Below are 16,683 nucleotides of genomic sequence, written 5' to 3'. Positions count from 1 at the left end.
GCCAACGCAAGAGCTTGGATGACAAGACAGCTGTTTATGGAATGGCTCTATGAAATGTTTGCACCCACTGTCAAGAAATATCTTTCTGACAACCAGCTTCCTGAGAGGTGCCTTCTTCTCATGGACAATGCCCCAACACACACCCCATCCTTGGTGGATGATACTGACAAGGATTTCATCAGGGTCAAGTTCCTCCCCCCCCCCCAACACAACACCTCTTCTGCAGCCCACAAAGGCACTCTTCACCAAGTGCTTCAATGTCATTGAGGAGACCCTGAAAGAGTTCTGGAAGACACATTTCAATGTCCTCCACAGCGTCAGACTCATTGACAAAGCCTGGCAGGATGTCACAACTAGGACCTTGAACTCAGCCTGGAAGAAACTGTGGCCAGAATGTGTCATAGACATTGGCACTGAGGGGACTGATTCACAGGTGGTGAGGGACATCGTCGCCATGGGTGAAGGCATGGGTCTGGAGGTCGACGAGGACAATGTAGAAGACCTAGTTGAAGAACACAAAGAGGAGCTGATGACAGAAGAACTTGCAGAACTGCAAAGCGAGCAGCAGAAGGCTCTTGTGGAGGAGCATTCCACTGAGGAAGAGGAAGAGGCACCGCAGGTTAACAGCGAGGAGATCAAATCCATCTGCCAGATGTCGGCCAAGTGCCACGACATCTTTGAGAGGCACCACCCAAACAGGAAGAGTTTTGGACATGATGAATGACAACGTGGTCAGCCACTTCAGAAAGATTCTGCAGTGCAGGACAAAATAGACAACATTGGACATAGTTTTCACCCAGGTGAAGCCTGCAGTGAAGAGACAGTGACAGGGACCCCCTGGAGAAGATGACCCAGAGGATGGGACCTCTACCTCCTCCAGAAGACACTGAAAGCTAAGTCACCTCTCTTTTGTTTTAAAATGTGTTGGTGCGAGGGTGGGTGGGTTGGTTTAAAAGTTGCTTTGTTCCTGTTAAAATGTGTTTTGTTTTAAAGTTGCTGGTTTTAAAAATGTTGTTCTTAAAACGTGTTTTGCTTAAAATATGTGTTTTTTTTCAGCCTCCAAACTCTCTCTCTCCCCCCCTCTCTCCTCTCTCTCCCCCCCTCCTCTGTCTTCTCTCTTTTTGTGCTTAAAAGCACAAACCTTTGTCTGAGGGGTCTGTGTGCCCCAGTGATGACCTTCTTTCTTTCTTTCTTTCTTTCTTTCTTTCTTTCTTTCTTTCTTTCTTTCTTTCTTTCTTTCTTTCTTTCTTTCTTTCTTTCTTTCTTTCTTTCTTTCTTTCTTTCTTTCTTTCTTTCTTTCTTTCTTTCTTCTTTTCTCCATTGTTCCCTCCCTCCTTTCCTGCCCATTTTTACCTAGAAGATGCTTGCCTTCTTTGGTTTTGTTTAAAAGCTGCTTTTTTAAAAAGGTTTTCTGTTTAGAAGGTGTTCCCTCCTCCCCCTCCCTCCTTTCCTGCCCTCTTTTGACCATCTTAGGTAAAAAGAAGAAAAAAAATTAAAAATGCTCCCCCTAGTGGTAGAATGCAGATTAACCAGCTTTGCATTAGTTCCTATGGGAATTAATGACTCTGCCTAAGAACGAAAAACAGCCTGAATGGATTAAATGGTTTTCAATGCATTCCTATGGGAAATGGTGCTTCGACTTATGAATGTTTTGATTTATGAACGCTGTCCCAATACGGATTAAGTTCGTAAATCGAGGTACCACTGTATTTATCTACTCGCATTTACATGCTTTCAAACTGCTAGGTTGGCAGGAGCTGGGACAAGTGACCGTGGATTCGATTCTATGACTGCTGGTCTTCTGACCTTGCAGCGCAGAGGCTTCTGTGGTTTAACCCGTAGTACCACCATGTCCCTGTTAGTGGCAGTAGGATGGACCAATTGGAGATCTTTTATGGAACAATATTGATAATCCAATGTTTATCAAGCTACCCAGTTTTATGAATGTATTAAGAGGATTTTCACCTTCAAAACTGTAGCTTTCCCAGAGATTAACAGCAAAGTTGATCATCTGACTGTTTAAAAAATAATTACCATCTGTGTGCAGCTTTCACTTTCTCCCAAACATGTCATTGAAATAGCATTGGGATGGAGGAGGTAGTCATCTCTGATTTTGCTTCTTGTATGTCATATTTTATTTTTTTTTAATCTATAAGCTTCTCTGGGAACTCAACCAAACTGAAGGCATGATATTACAACTAGGTACTCTAGACAGGCAGACAAGCTGTTCTGCTGTCTGCAAAAGATGTCTCTATAGTATTTTCACATCCTCTATATCTGCTTGAATCATCTATCCGCATGCCATAAGGTGATACAGGCATCCCTTTTTCTTACATACTCCCCATAGCAATATTCATCCTTTCAGTCCTAATGCAAGGCTTTGAGATGATTTAGACAGCAATACATTTTTACTCTTTGTGATGTTAATGCCAATGCACTGCAGAGCCAAAGACAATTGAAACAGAACCTTTTCTTTCATTTTGGGTTGTGCTTTTGAGAATAGTCACAGAGGTGGGGGGAAAGTCATTGCCTTTCCCCTACTGAGTCACTCAGCCTTCAAAATAAATGTCTTTAGGCCTTTTGTATCTCTAGGTGTTTCTCCCTCGTATCTTTGTAGAATAAAAAGGCAGCACTGGCATGTGATTGCTTAGTTCTAAATGAAAAGTGAAAATCGTTCTGATCAGATGACTATAAATGAATTTTAGGAAAATGACATTGGGGATCATTCATTTGGACCAAAATGATTGGCAGCTTTCCACTATAAAAATCATCACTTCTTCTCCACAAAACAGAACATCTGCCTAACAGATATAAAAATAGTGCCTTCCTGAGAAAAGAGGGAAGATTGCTAATCTGAATATGAAAGGCTGGGAAGGGAACAAAGCCAATTCTCAACAACACAAGTGGGAATGTCGACAATTTGTCTATTTCGAAAACAAATAACGAACTCAATTTATTCATAAAATGCATTATTTTACAAATCTGTGGTTTCCCTTTTGCCAGGAAGGAAAACTTCATTACTAAGTCAAATATATCATTAATGTTTCATCAAGGGAGCTGTTTGGGTTTTGTCTTTAAATTATCCATTTCTCACTGTAATAAATACTTCAGACAAAGGCTTATTTCTTAGCTAGCAATGATCAGGCAAGAGCTGTAATTACTAAGCATGAAATGAAATGCACATAATTCTAGTTTGGAACTAAACAGTGGGTAAAACCAGACAATCATTTACCATATGGGAATTTGTTTACCATGGTGGGCCTACACTCATATGCTAAATTGGTAATCTCTCCTGCCAAATGGTGAGAGAATACTATTACATTTCAGACCTGAGTAACAGTGCAGAAAAGGGAAGTAGCAAAATCCTTACACATAGACAGAATACAAATGGCACTGCATCACATACTACACAAAATAATGTGTAGTAAGGTAACATTTAGCAAAATTTTGTATGCTAACTGCTTAACACAACTATGATAGAACAAACATTTGTGTGTTGATATACATTTGGAATTATATGGCTTCTCTTCTTCAGATACCATAGCAAGGATTATAGCAATAGAATATTTAGCTAAATGTCCAACAAGGTTAACTTTGTGGATTCCCATTAAAGAAGAATAAAAGTGACAGACTATGTGATAAGGAACTTAATGGAGGGATAAAATAGTGGATTGTATGTATCTTCGAGCACTGTGAAGGAAAAGAGTTTGCATGAAACTAAAACTAGTTAACCTTTCTCTAAAAGTTATGTCTTATAAATATTCCTGACAAGTTTTGTTTGTATCTTTGCTGTCCTGAAAAGATGTCCAATGTGGTAAAAGCTGGGAACATGAAACTTTGGAACACAACTGTTCTGCCAGTTGAAGGAACTGGTTACCTCTTGAAATTGACTCACCCAGAGTCTTGTTTACTTGTTTGTTCTCAGAGATCTATGAAACCGTCCAAGTTAGAAATGTCTTGAACAGTTATTACTGATTTTCTAAGTTAAAATTGTTTCCCATTATAATAATTGGACCAAATGATAACCGGAACTTAGTAGTGCCTCATGACAGCCATGAAAAAGCGGCTGGGGGGGGGGTCATTTGGTGATAGGAGGTGAAGGGAGGAAAATGAGCACTGCTTTGAGAGTAGGATACATGGCCTGAATACTGGGAAGCAGAGACAAGTATGACCAGTCTGGAGGAAAATGCTGTGATAGGAGAAGAAGAGAGAGAAAGCACTGGGAGTACATGAAACAGATAGTTTTCTAACCCAGTCAAAGCCAAGTACATTATCTAGCTGTGAGAATGGAAGACAATGCAAACAGCAATAGAGCTGTAGCAATAGCATATTCCAATATTTAGACTTGATCTATAAGGCACATGTGGACTTTGCAGGACAAGCATGGCTTGTCTATGATGGATCATTCCACAGGAGGGGGACGGTTAACCCAAATTTATGTTGGGACGAGCCCCTGCCGGGCCTCTGGCTGCAGTCTATAACCCCAGCCAGGCTCTATCTAGATGACAGGACTGATAGTGGATACCTTACTAGAAAGACTGCCCTGAATCAGAATCCACGAGTAGGAGCAGGGCAAGTTATTTACTGGAGCGTGTTAAGGAAAGGCTTTAGGATAACGGCAGCTGGGGAGTGGAAGGGATTCTTAACCCAAAACCTTAAATCTGTACGTGGCATGTAAATTGCAGTCAAGAAAAGATGGCCAAGGTAGCATAGGAAGGAGAGTGTTGGGACCATTTGCAATAGCTCCAGTGGAGACCTGGTGGGTCTCACCATTGGAAGTGGTAACAAAGGAGGTACAAGGTGAATTTAGATTGATACATTTCACAGGACTAGATTTGCATATGGTATGAGAGAGGATTTGAAGGTTTGGGGGTTAGTTCTTAGCTGAGTGCAATGGCATTTCCATTTAGAGAGGAGAGAAGACGCTTAAGGCTGAATCTCAGGTCAGTCGGACACTGCAGGCTCCTTAGGGTTCGGCATTTACTTTAGCGGCAGATGGTGCACAGGCAAATGGCTGGTGGAATGGCACCATGCAGGAATCACCAGAGATTTGACAATTCTGAGTTCTTCCCAATAGTTGGTGCATTGTAGATTTGGGCAGAGGAATGGGCGAACTGTGTGGTACATTTTGGTGGACAATCTGGCGGTGTCTATGTACAGTGGTGCCTCGCTTAACGAGCGCACGGTTTAACAACGAATCCGCATAGCGATCTAATTTTTTAGATCGCTAATGCGACTGCATTGCGATGTTTTAATGGGTAAAACATCACATTGCGATGATCAGTAAGCAGTGTATGGCTAATGATCATCCCTTGCCTGGCACAGAGGGATGTGAGGCATTTTTTTTTTGGCCCGCAAATGCTTAGTGAAGATTAGCTGGGTAGCCTGCAGAGCTGTCTGATGTGGCCTGGATTGGATTGGTCACCAGAGGATCCACATGGATAGGCCTGAGGTTTTTTTGGAATGATGGTGTACATCCATCTGAATGAGTTTTGGATGTCTTCCTTGAAGACATCAAGGGGGGCCTGCTGTTGGAGCTTGGTGAGCTTAATGGTGGACATGGGACTTAGCTTGGCTAGTCCCTATGCTATGGCGGGTAGTGTGGATATAACAGGTTTTGTTGGTGAGTTCCATTGCAAAATCAGGTAAGCTATAGCCCATCTGACCTCCCAGCACTATGGATCGTGGGATTACAGTGCTTGACGGGAAATATGCGCTGGGACCACACCCAGACCAACAGTCAACAAGGAGAAGCTGGCTTGAGGCCTGGGGGTGGTCAAATTGGGCTGGCCAGGTTCTCGCTGTCTTTAAGACTGCAAGAACTTGGGCCAGGGACTCACCCATTTGTTGGTTAAGGGGTCCTTTGAGACCTCTGTGCTTAAACCTGATTCCGCACTATGGCAGGATCCCCCCTTTGCCAAAAGATGGCAACATGGATTATGTTTAATAAAGTGTGGACCATGATTAACCCATAATTCTTGTCTCGCATCTTCATTCCAGGTTTGGGAAGGCAATGCTTTCATAATTAGAATTCAGCATCACCCTTTAGCGAAAAACACTTGAGCATGTCATGAAGAATAAATTATATGATTAGAGGAACGGAAGAGTTTATGGCCTTCAAATCAGTTTCTTGCACTTACAGTTTCAACAGTTATTATGATTTATCAGAAAAATGGACCAGATAATTAGATAGTCTAAAACATTGCCCTTTGGAGAAAAAGAAGGAACCTGCAGACAGGTTTGAATTGTATATATATTTCCTAGGGCAATAATCTACTCAAACGAGGAAATAAAATTGCAGCACAGAAAATAGTACAGAGCTTTAAAAACATTGATTTCACTTTTCATTTCTTCCACTTTCAAATTACCTTTGCCTTCTACAGCAGTATCCCACTCACACCCACGCTGACATATTTCCCACTTTGTTCAGTGGGTCTTATTCCTAGGAAAATGCATATAAGTTTGCAGACATAGAATGAAAGTGTTGCCCTGCCCTCACTTTCAAACTGACTGCTGAAAATGATCAGGATCTCATGGTCCCATCACCCTCTGTCAGAGTTTGAAGGCTTAAAGCTGACACTGATCATTCTTCTTAGTATTTCCCTTTCCTGTTACTATTTTCTATATTCTTTTTTATTATTTATTTCTGCTGCTGGCCTTTATTTGCAGAACCATTTTCTATTTCTTGCCGTGGGTGGGTAGGTGCCACATGTACAGCACTCTGATTTGGGCTAGGCAGTGAGCGACCACACTTTGGCAAGGCAGGCGACTGTGTGGAATATGAAGGGGAACATCTTCCACACTCTCAGTACACATTTTCCTTCTGGAGACTGGGGGAAGAGAGAAGGAAGGAAGGAAGCTAGTAGGAGCTCTGTTCTCTGAAATCTCTCAGCAGCCTTAGGTGAAGCGGATGAGGTTATTCAAGCAGCTTAACTCATGGGCACCATTTTGTGTTTGTAAATAAAAATATAAATTTACCTCACAGCACTGTCATAAGAGAAAAGATAATGGAGATTAGGCACAGACTGCTGGTTCGGCAGTTTGTACTGATTTGTTTGTCACCTGAACAAATGTTTGGTGCTTGCCATCCCTGCCCTCCCTGGAAGAGGTGGGTCAGAAAACCCTGCCCTACCTCCTCTGAGTGGGTTCCCACAGAAGAGGTGGGGTTCAGAAGTGCCAGAACATCTGTTCAGCCAAAAAACAACGTGGTGCAAACCACCAAACTAGTGGTTTATTGTCATCTTTAATGGAGACTGAATGCTAGACAAATGCTATGCAAATGAAAATTAATATCTTCATTGTAAAAACCCTTCAGAACCATTTGAAAACTCTAGAAAATGATTTTTAAAAGCAGCTCTCGGATTCTGAAGTATCTTTTTCTCCGAGAAGTGCACTATAAGGTCTCTGAAGAAATTACTAATCAGTCTTTCAATTTAAGTGCAGAACAACTGCTAGTCAATATCTTTTATAACCTAACCAGAATATTCTGAATAAAAAATTAATGACATTTTATTCTTGGCTGCCAGTATTGAAACTACCAAGTGTTTCAAAGAACTTTTCAATAGAAAATATAATGCATTGGGAAAAATAGAGCTACCAAGTGAGGATGATTAAAGGCAAAACAAAAATAGTCACTTTTAGAGTAATATGGTATCCCTTTATTGAATTTATCTATCAAGATGACATATGCGATAATAAGCTGTCAATGCATGCTGAATTTTGGAAGAATTCACCTGGAAAAAAACTGATTTTCAACATTATGAATTTTGTAAAATTATTTTTTTAATATACACAAAATATGAAGTGATTTTCCACCTGTTTTCCTAATTTTTTAAAAAATAAATTTGATAGCCTGTGTGGTGTAGTAGATAGAAAAATATGACTAAGGAGACCTGGGCCCAAGTCCTGCTCATTCAGGAAAAACTGGGTGCAATTGTTGATATATAACACCCAAAAAACAGGGTAGGGTTTTGCGGGTTTTTTGGCTTCTTAATTCAGTTCATTCATTTTAAACTATGTAATTTTTTTCCACACAGGCTGGGTTATTTAATTTTCAAGGCCTGTGGCAATTCAGTCATCCTATAATTCTGTGATAGCTCTATTTTGCAACAAAGTAGGAGGGAGAATTCTGTTCAAATTACCAACATGCTAAATTCCTTTGAGATAACAAAGTGTTGATGGACATTTTTACATGGTGCCTATTCACTACACTGCTCTTGTCACTCTGACTAATTTTATGAGTTTTCTCCCCAACGCCTTTTTTTACCATACTTGAAATATTATTCAGCCTATATACCAGGGAGTCTCATTAGTCATGTAGCATCAGCTGATTTTGTAGCAAATCAATCCTTATCACAGCAGGAGGAAGTTTTCATTTTACAGTACTTCAGCTTAATAGATGATAATTACAAGTTTCATAGAACGCCACAAGTGGATATGTAAATATACAGTGTTTGATTAAGAGGAAAGTTAGGAACAGAACACTGAGTAGGCCTTCTAAATTGCATTCCCAGCTGTCTGAAATCACTTTTAATTAAAAAAAAAGGAGAGGAAAATATTATATGTGTTTGCCTACAATACAGAACTATGAGATTTTTCTTCAATATTTGATGACTATCTGAAAGGTGCAACTTATCAATGCTCCCCCTGCAAATACCTCCTATTTTGAAAAAAAAAACCCAAAGTAAGCATGTTAGGTCTCATTGCCCAGAATCCTGTTAGCAATTGTGGAGCATAACTGCTACACGGTTAGAGTGTTTTGCCATTGTTCCAGTAGTTTCTGGCTTGCATTTATGTCAGCCAGAGATCACTGTCGAAAACATAGCTTACCTGTGTGCAAGGGGTTAGTAAGTACTTCTCTTGATAACTGGCATATAACATCCTCATGCATTACAGCTGTTGTATGGCTGGGAAAATTCACAAGATTTGGTCCTTGATTTCTATCCGCTTCTGCCATGATTTGCCACATCTAACTGCAACTGAGGGATGAGATATTGCAGTGCGTCTTTGTTACAGAATCAGGCATATGACCCGACACATGACCAAGACATGCCCCAACATTTCATCAGTTAGCTATAATTAACCCAAAAAGTTACACAAACTTTGCATGAACACAAGTAAGATTTGGGCCAGGGGAGATTTAAGGCTGCAATGCTATGCACACTCATTAAGAAGTATACACACTTACCTCAGAATGCCTCCTATTCAGTTCAAATCTCCTACTGCAAATGATTTAGGACTGGGTTCTCCATTAACATGTTCAGGTGAAAAAGTGGGCTTTTTCCCCCACTTTCCAGTCCCAAGGTGGATGGAATTGGGCAAGACAGCTGTGCCCTCCCCACTTACTGTCCAAAGCCAACCAAGGCACTGCCTTGCCTGGTTCTTACTTGTCTGGAGAGCACTTTCCAATGTGTTCATTCTGATGCAAAAAGTTGAGCACTTTGTTTGCGTTTAATAAATGCATACATCTCTAGCTTAGTTTACTGCATATGCCTGAAACCACAGATAATATAGCAAACCCTATATTTAAAAAACATAGTCTCTGATGCCTTCTAGTGACCAGTTCTGATAACAAATCTTGAAAATATGTATTTCTGGGTTTTTTTTAAATTTAATATTTTCATATCATGAAACCAGGGATATTGATCTTGCATATATGGGATCCTACTGTAATATAAAACATTAGACTATCCCCAAAATAAACACAAAAACTAAGACAGATGGCAATTTTTTAAAAAAAAATCAGAACATATATTTCTCTCCTCATTACTTAGTTTTAGAGGTTAGCTTTTGTGCTTGCTCATGAAGAGAAATAAAATATAATTGTCAGTATCCTATCACATCAACACAGAGCATAAGTGCAATTGTGCAAAGTATCTCCCGTGTTCTGCAGTCACATGATCAGCTGTGTGACTGGTTGTCCAGCCAGTGAGAAAATGGGCATGCAAGAGGGAGTCTTCTGAAGGGGAGGGGAGATGCTTACGCAATTCCATTTCTGCAATTCTTCATTGAAATGATATTAGCCAACAGAATACCACTGTTATTGCAATAAAGTGTTGTCGCCGAATGGATTTTTAATTTGGCTGGGAAAGTCATTTAAATTCATTCTGACCACAAAGCAGCATATCTAGTTGCAATTTAATTGTCATAAGGGGAGCACAATTAAATAGGCATTCTAATAAATCCATATATATAATAACAGAGAAGCCTCTTACTGGCTCTTATTATTTCAGATTTTAACACTATGGGGAGGATTGATAAGTTGCACTTTTCAGATATTCATCAAATATTCAAGAGAAATGGCCTAATCATGAGAAATCAGGAAGAACCGGGTGTTGTAGACAGTCCATTACTAGAAAAAGAAAGTAGTCATCACACATGCATGCTACAGTAGGAGCTTCTCTCACCTCCCTAAATAGCATAATTTTGTTAATTATTTTGTTCCAATGGAACTAATGAGGTACCTTAAAGTCACACTGTGACTTTAAACCTCATGCACCTGAGAGCACCCATTCTCAATGGTGGCCATACGACCCCCTGGAGGGGCCTTGGCACATTTGAAGGGGGCTAAAAATTCATCTGTTAATGTTGCATCATCTCTTACAAATAGCCAAAGTCCTTGCTTGTTTCAAAGGGGTGGGGGTGGGGACCTGAGATGAGCTCCTACAAGGTCTGTGGTCAAAAAAGGTTGAGAATGGGTGCCCTAGCATCATGTTTTGGTCAAAAGTTCATACAAAACTGTACTACAATGTAGGCATTTTATGACATTGTCACTTGAAGAATTAACCTTGCATGCTTTAACACACTTATTTCAGTGATCATAATGGATTGTAATCCACCTTTTCAAGCATATGTATAAAAACAGTGGATTTTATTCTGTTGCATACTTTCCCTCAGATACCAATGTCAGTCTCCCACCTTGTGTTGTCAATATGTTATTTAGGTAATGCTCTCTTTAAATTACCACAAGAATAAACATTTTTCAAATAATATTCATTTATTTTTTCTCATCCTTTTTCAAAGCCACCAATCTTTGCTGGATCCTATGTGTGTTTGTATTTAACTCTTCACTCATAACACCCTCTGCATAGCTACCCCTGAGATACTGAACTCAGCACCATGCAGTTTGAAAAAAATAACTAAGGATTTATTAAAATAATAGTACTGAAAAGAACGGAGTGAGCACCCGTCACTTGTCCCAGCTCCCGCCAACCTAGCGGTTCGAAAGCATGCAAATGCGAGTAGATTAATAGGGACCACCTCAGTGGGAAGGTAACAGCGTTCCGTGTCTAAGTCGCACTGGCCATGTGACCACGGAAGATTGTCTTCGGACAAAACGCTGGCTCTATGGCTTGGAAACGGGGATGAGCACCGCCCCCTAGAGTCGAACACGACTGGACAAAAATTGTCAAGGGGAACCTTTACCTTTTACCTTACTGAAAAAAACATTATCTGAGTTTTCAGTGTGCTTAGGAAATACAAGGCCGTCTAGACCTAAATCTAACCCCATCCCTAACCCTTCTGCTGACTTTCAACACAATGAAATTCCAATGGGATCAGAAAATGTCTAAGAAGTCACTCAGTACAAGGTGTTTTTTTTTTCAATCTACCTCTGTGAAAGTTAATTGAAGATTAACTGAAGGAGTTCTTCCCCCCCCCTTTCTTACTCTTCTCTATAATAGAATACTTGGCTATTCCTAAGCAGATTCCTAAACTGCAGCCTCCAGAGACAGCTTTCTATTCAATTGGGAAAGATTTGGGGATACTTAGACGCTGACTAAAAACTTGGTTAATCATTAGAATTACAATTAAGAGTCTTTCAAAATCAATATACTGTGTGTGTTTAGTCGTTTAGTCGTGTCCGACTCTTCGTGACCCCATGGACCAGAGCACGCCAGGCCCTCCTGTCTTCTACTGCCTCCCGGAGTTGTGTCAGGTTCATGTTGGTTGCTTCGCAGACACTGTCCAGCCATCTCATCCTCGGTCGTCCCCTTCTCCTCTTGCCGTCACACCTTCCTAACATCAGGGTTTTTTCCAAGGACTCTTTTCTTCTCATGAGATGGCCAAAGTACTGGAGCCTCAGCTTCAGGATCTGTCCTTCCAGTGAGCACTCAGGGTTGATTTCCTTTAGAACTGATAGGTTTGTTCTCCTTGCAGTCCAGGGGATTCTCAAGAGCCTCCTCCAGCACCACAATTCAAAGGCATCAATTCTTCGGCGGTCTGCTTTCTTTATGGTCCAGGTCTCACTTCCATACATCACAACAGGAAAAACCATAGCTTTGACTATTCGGACTTTTGTTGGCAAGGTGATGTCTCTGCTTTTCAAGATGCTGTCAAGATTTGTCATCGCTTTCCTCCCAAGAAGAAGGCGTCTTTTAATTTCGGGGCTGCTGCTCCCAGAACCAGACTGTAGACAAAATATATCTTTATTAGACTCAAGCAGAAATGATGGCTAAAAACAAGACTCCAGGGTGAATGGTAAAATCTCAGGTAAAACTTCTCCCCAGGAAGCTATTTTAGATAAATGAGGTTGTGAAGGCCTGTTTCACACCCACTCCCTGCTCCTTTCTGGCCCCTCTGAGTGAACACATACTTTTTGAGTTGTTTCCATGCTTTTCAAGCACAGCACTGCATGTGGAATATTATATTTGCATGGAAATTTATTTTGTAATAGGAATCAGTTATAGTTCCAATTAGAGATGTGTGCTTCATATTCATATCCAGGGGATATGAACATAAAGCATGGCAGCACAGCTGCCACACAGTCCATTCCCACCCACCCCAGAGCCAGCCTGGTCCACTTAATGAGCTCCATACAGCACACATATCCATTAACATTGTTGTTGTGACAATTGGAGACATAGTCCCACTGGTGTTTCCCTGCCTCTCCTTGCAGCTGACCACTCCAGCAAGGAGGTGGGAAGATGAGTCTCCCTGCTCAGCTGCTGAGCAGTTGGCTATGGGGAAAGTTGGGGAAGCACCAGTGGGATTATTTATTTGATTGCCATAATGATGATGTTGATGGATGTGTGCACTGCATGGAGCCTGGTAAGTGAACCAGTCTGGTTCTGGGAGTCATGCTTCTTATTTGTATCCCTGGATATGAATATGAAGCACACATCTTTAGTTCCAACCTCACTACCACCAGCACCAACTCCTTAGTTACTGCTATTATCACTTTTTTTTTAAAAAAAAAGGAGCTCATTAATTTCCTATTTCTCAAAAGTATCTAATATTAGGCATCCTTCAGTCTCGAGAGACTATGGTAACGTGCTCTGTATGGAGGACTTGGAACAGCGTCTAGTGTGGCTGAGAAGGCCAATTCGAGAGTGACAATCCTTTCCACGCTGAAGACAAATACAATCTGTCCCATCCAGCTCCCTGATTTTGCTGCTTTTGGGACTGCCTCTATGCCTTGAACTGCTGGACAAGTGTCTCTTCAAAATGGGAGAGGCTGTGATGCACCATCTGCCTCCAAGCTGAATGCTCAGATGTCAAGGTTTCCCATCTGTTGAGGTCCATTCCTAAGGCTGTCATATCCTGCTTGCAGATATCCTTGTATTGCAGCTGTGGTCTCCCTCTGGGGCAATTTCCCTGCACTAATTCTCCATACAGGAGATCGTTTTGAATCCGACCATCAGCCATTCTCACGACATGCCCAAGCCAACGTAGATGTTGCTGTTTCAGTAATGTATATGTGGTCTTCTTGCCAAATGTGGACAAGGCGGTGTTATAAACAGTGTTCTTGAAATGTTCCCATCGTTCACGTGCATTTGCATCAGCTGGGCCTGGAAGGGTTTCCTCAAGCACTTGCACAAATTCTTCCACTTTTCTTTGATCGTGAGTCTTGCTGATGTCAATACATAATCTTCCTTTTTTGTGAGAGACAATCTCTTTGTTTGCAAGTTTACTCTACTACACACCAGGGAGTGATCAGTATCACAATCAGCACTCTGGTAACTGCATGTGATACGAGAAAGGCTAGAACGTCTAGTGAGGATCAAATCGAATTGATGCCAATGCTTCGGTCTTGGATGTCTCCAGGAAACTCTGTGTCAAAGCTTCATATTAAAGAATGTGTTGCTGACACGAAGACCATAATAACATCAGAACTCCAGCAAGCGTTAGCCATTTTTGTTCATCTTCCCAATGCCAACATGGCCTAGACAACTGGGCCAAGAATTGTGATCAGCACCATCTCTAGCATTAAGGTCTCTGACAATGAACAGTGGCACTCTCTTGGGGATTTTTTTGATAGTAGCTGCCAGATTGTCATAGAATTTGTATTTGACTTCTGTTGTGGATGACAGTGTTGGTGCATATGCACTGATGAGGGTGACTAGTCCCACTGATGAGTGGAGCTGCAGAAACAGGATTCTTTCACTCCCTGCAAGAGGTGGAACAATGGATCTCAGCAGAGTATTTCTGACTGCAAAGCCAACACCATGTTTCCAGGTCTCATTCAATGGTTTTCCCTGCCAGAAGAAATGAGAAGCATTTTTCTTTGACAGATCCCATGTCAGGCAACTTGATGATGCATACATTCAGAAATTAGAGTGAGCAGCATTTTATATCTTAAGGGAACTCTGCTCTTAATTAAGTGTTTTCTCTACTTTGGGTCTCAGAAGGAGATGTGATAGAAGATCAGGAAGAAACTGTGGGGCAGAAAAACTGAGGGAAACCCACTGAGCAGAATATTTAGATTGGTTTCTTGAAAAATTTGTGCAGTTAAATTACTGCATTTTATCTATTGTAAGTAAGATAAGGATACTCAAAATAATGGTTCTTATAGAAAATTTTGTTGTGTAATTTGATCATTCCTGTTAGATTTAAAAAGCAAAGCAAAGCATGCTGCTTATATACCGCCCCATAACGCTTCAAGCACTCTCTGGGCGGTTTACAAGTTAATTATGCAGGCTACACATTGCCCTCCCCCGTGAGCTAGGTACTCATTTTACTGACCTCGGAAGGACAGAAGGCTGGGTCAACCTTGAGCCGGCTACCTGGGATTGAACCCCAGGTCGTGAGCACAGTTTTGGCTACGGTACAGCAGTTTAACCACTGTGCCACGAGAAAGTTATTGTTATGCAAGTAGATAAAGGCCACAGTCCAACCAATGATTAAGTACTCCTGTGCCATTGACTTCAATTTAATTGTGCATGCCCAGTTTGATGTAGGATGGGGGGTACAGGTTTTTTGCACAAGATTAGCAAAAAAGTATACAAATATATCAAAATCCTTCCAAACTATTAAGTATAATAAATGTTGCAAAGGCTAGTGATGGAACTTTTTTTTACCTTCATCATAAAACAAGACAACTGTCCTTGGGTTAATTGTATTACTGTATTTTTCGTTCCATAAGACACACTTCCCCCCCCCCAAATAGTGGGGGAGAAAGTATGTGGGTCTTATGGAAAGAATACAGTAAAAAAGGGTTCAACCACCACCACCCAGAAGTTTCCCACTGCCATGCTGGGAGGCCTTTGAACTGGCACCAGAGACTGCTTGCTATTTGGACCTCACCATTCTGCACTGCTGTCTTTCCAGGATCTGCTTCCTGGAGCCCACCTGGAAAACCAGCAAGGCCAACAGGCCTATGGCAGCAGGCAGTGAAAACAGCCAAGGACCAAAGGGGAAAGAGTGATTCTAGAAAGACCAGGGGAAACCACAAACACAGTCCCCCACTTAGGTAGTTGATTTTTCCACATTTGGGGAAATCACAGGGGTCAGCACATCCAAAGTGCAATAGATGAGCCTCACCCTGGGAAAACCACTTTGATGATCATGGTATCTCCCCTGCCAGGTATGAGTTGGAATGGCCCCTGAACCTCCTGCCCCTTTCTGTGCCCTGTCCCCCTAAAGCATGGTGACTCCCGGCTGCACCTTCTGATCAGAACAGGGCTGCACAGCCCCAGTCCCGAAAGAGGCCAAGAGAGCTACTCAGTGTTTCAGGGTGCCCCACAGGGGCATCAGGGGCTGGATGTTCCTCGAACAATCCTCCAATGCATAGATATTAGCATACCTAATATGCGGGGAAGGCAGGGAAAGCGGGGAAATTCAAACTTTCAGTTAGTGAAGAGGCTGCTTGTCTGCTTCCTTGCTAGTCCAAGCAGTTAGAGAGCTGGGAGAGAGACCTGGGACTGCCTGGTATTGTCATTTTAAAATGTAAAATTTAGTTTAAAAGCTGTTTGTTTGGGGTCAGTTTGTTTGGGTGAAAAGGTGCTCCGTTTGAGTTGAACTTGAAACCTGCTTGTGTAGAAACGTGCATACCAAGCACTTGCTTTAAAAGGTGCCGGGGAAGCTGTTCAGACCAGCGCCGATCAGCTGTTAGGTGGGGAGAGGGGAGGGAAAAGGAGCAGGAGCAGAGAAGAGCACAAAATGGCTGCCAGCTGCCTGCTGGCTTTTAACTGTTTGGGGCTCTTTTTTGGCTGTTCTGGGGTCTACCAAGGCACTGTGAAGAGCCAGGCTCAGTCTACAGTACCTGGTAAGTGACTTTCTTTTAAGTTTTTTAAAGTTTCTGACCTTCCCCCCCCCCATAAAAATGCATTAATTAATTTTCAATGCATTTCTATGGGAAATTTGGATTCAACTTGCAAACTTTTCAACTAGTTCTGGGCATCTATTAGAGAATGTATTTCCAAAGGGTGTTGCAGCAAGGAAACTAACTGTGCCTCGTGACTTCTA

General features: G+C 41.6%; 1 pseudogene; it reads right to left on the bottom strand.

Annotated features, from left to right (window-relative positions):
* Positions 1-15,655: 15,655 nt before the first annotated feature.
* LOC140707090 (U1 spliceosomal RNA) lies at positions 15,656-15,810 on the bottom strand (annotated as a pseudogene).
* Positions 15,811-16,683: the final 873 nt, after the last annotated feature.

The sequence above is a fragment of the Pogona vitticeps genome, chromosome 4, assembly GCF_051106095.1.
Source record: "Pogona vitticeps strain Pit_001003342236 chromosome 4, PviZW2.1, whole genome shotgun sequence".
Lineage (NCBI taxonomy): Eukaryota > Metazoa > Chordata > Lepidosauria > Squamata > Agamidae > Pogona > Pogona vitticeps.
The sequence above is the reverse complement of the archived record's forward strand: the minus strand, read 5'-3'. Positions and strand labels throughout refer to the sequence as shown.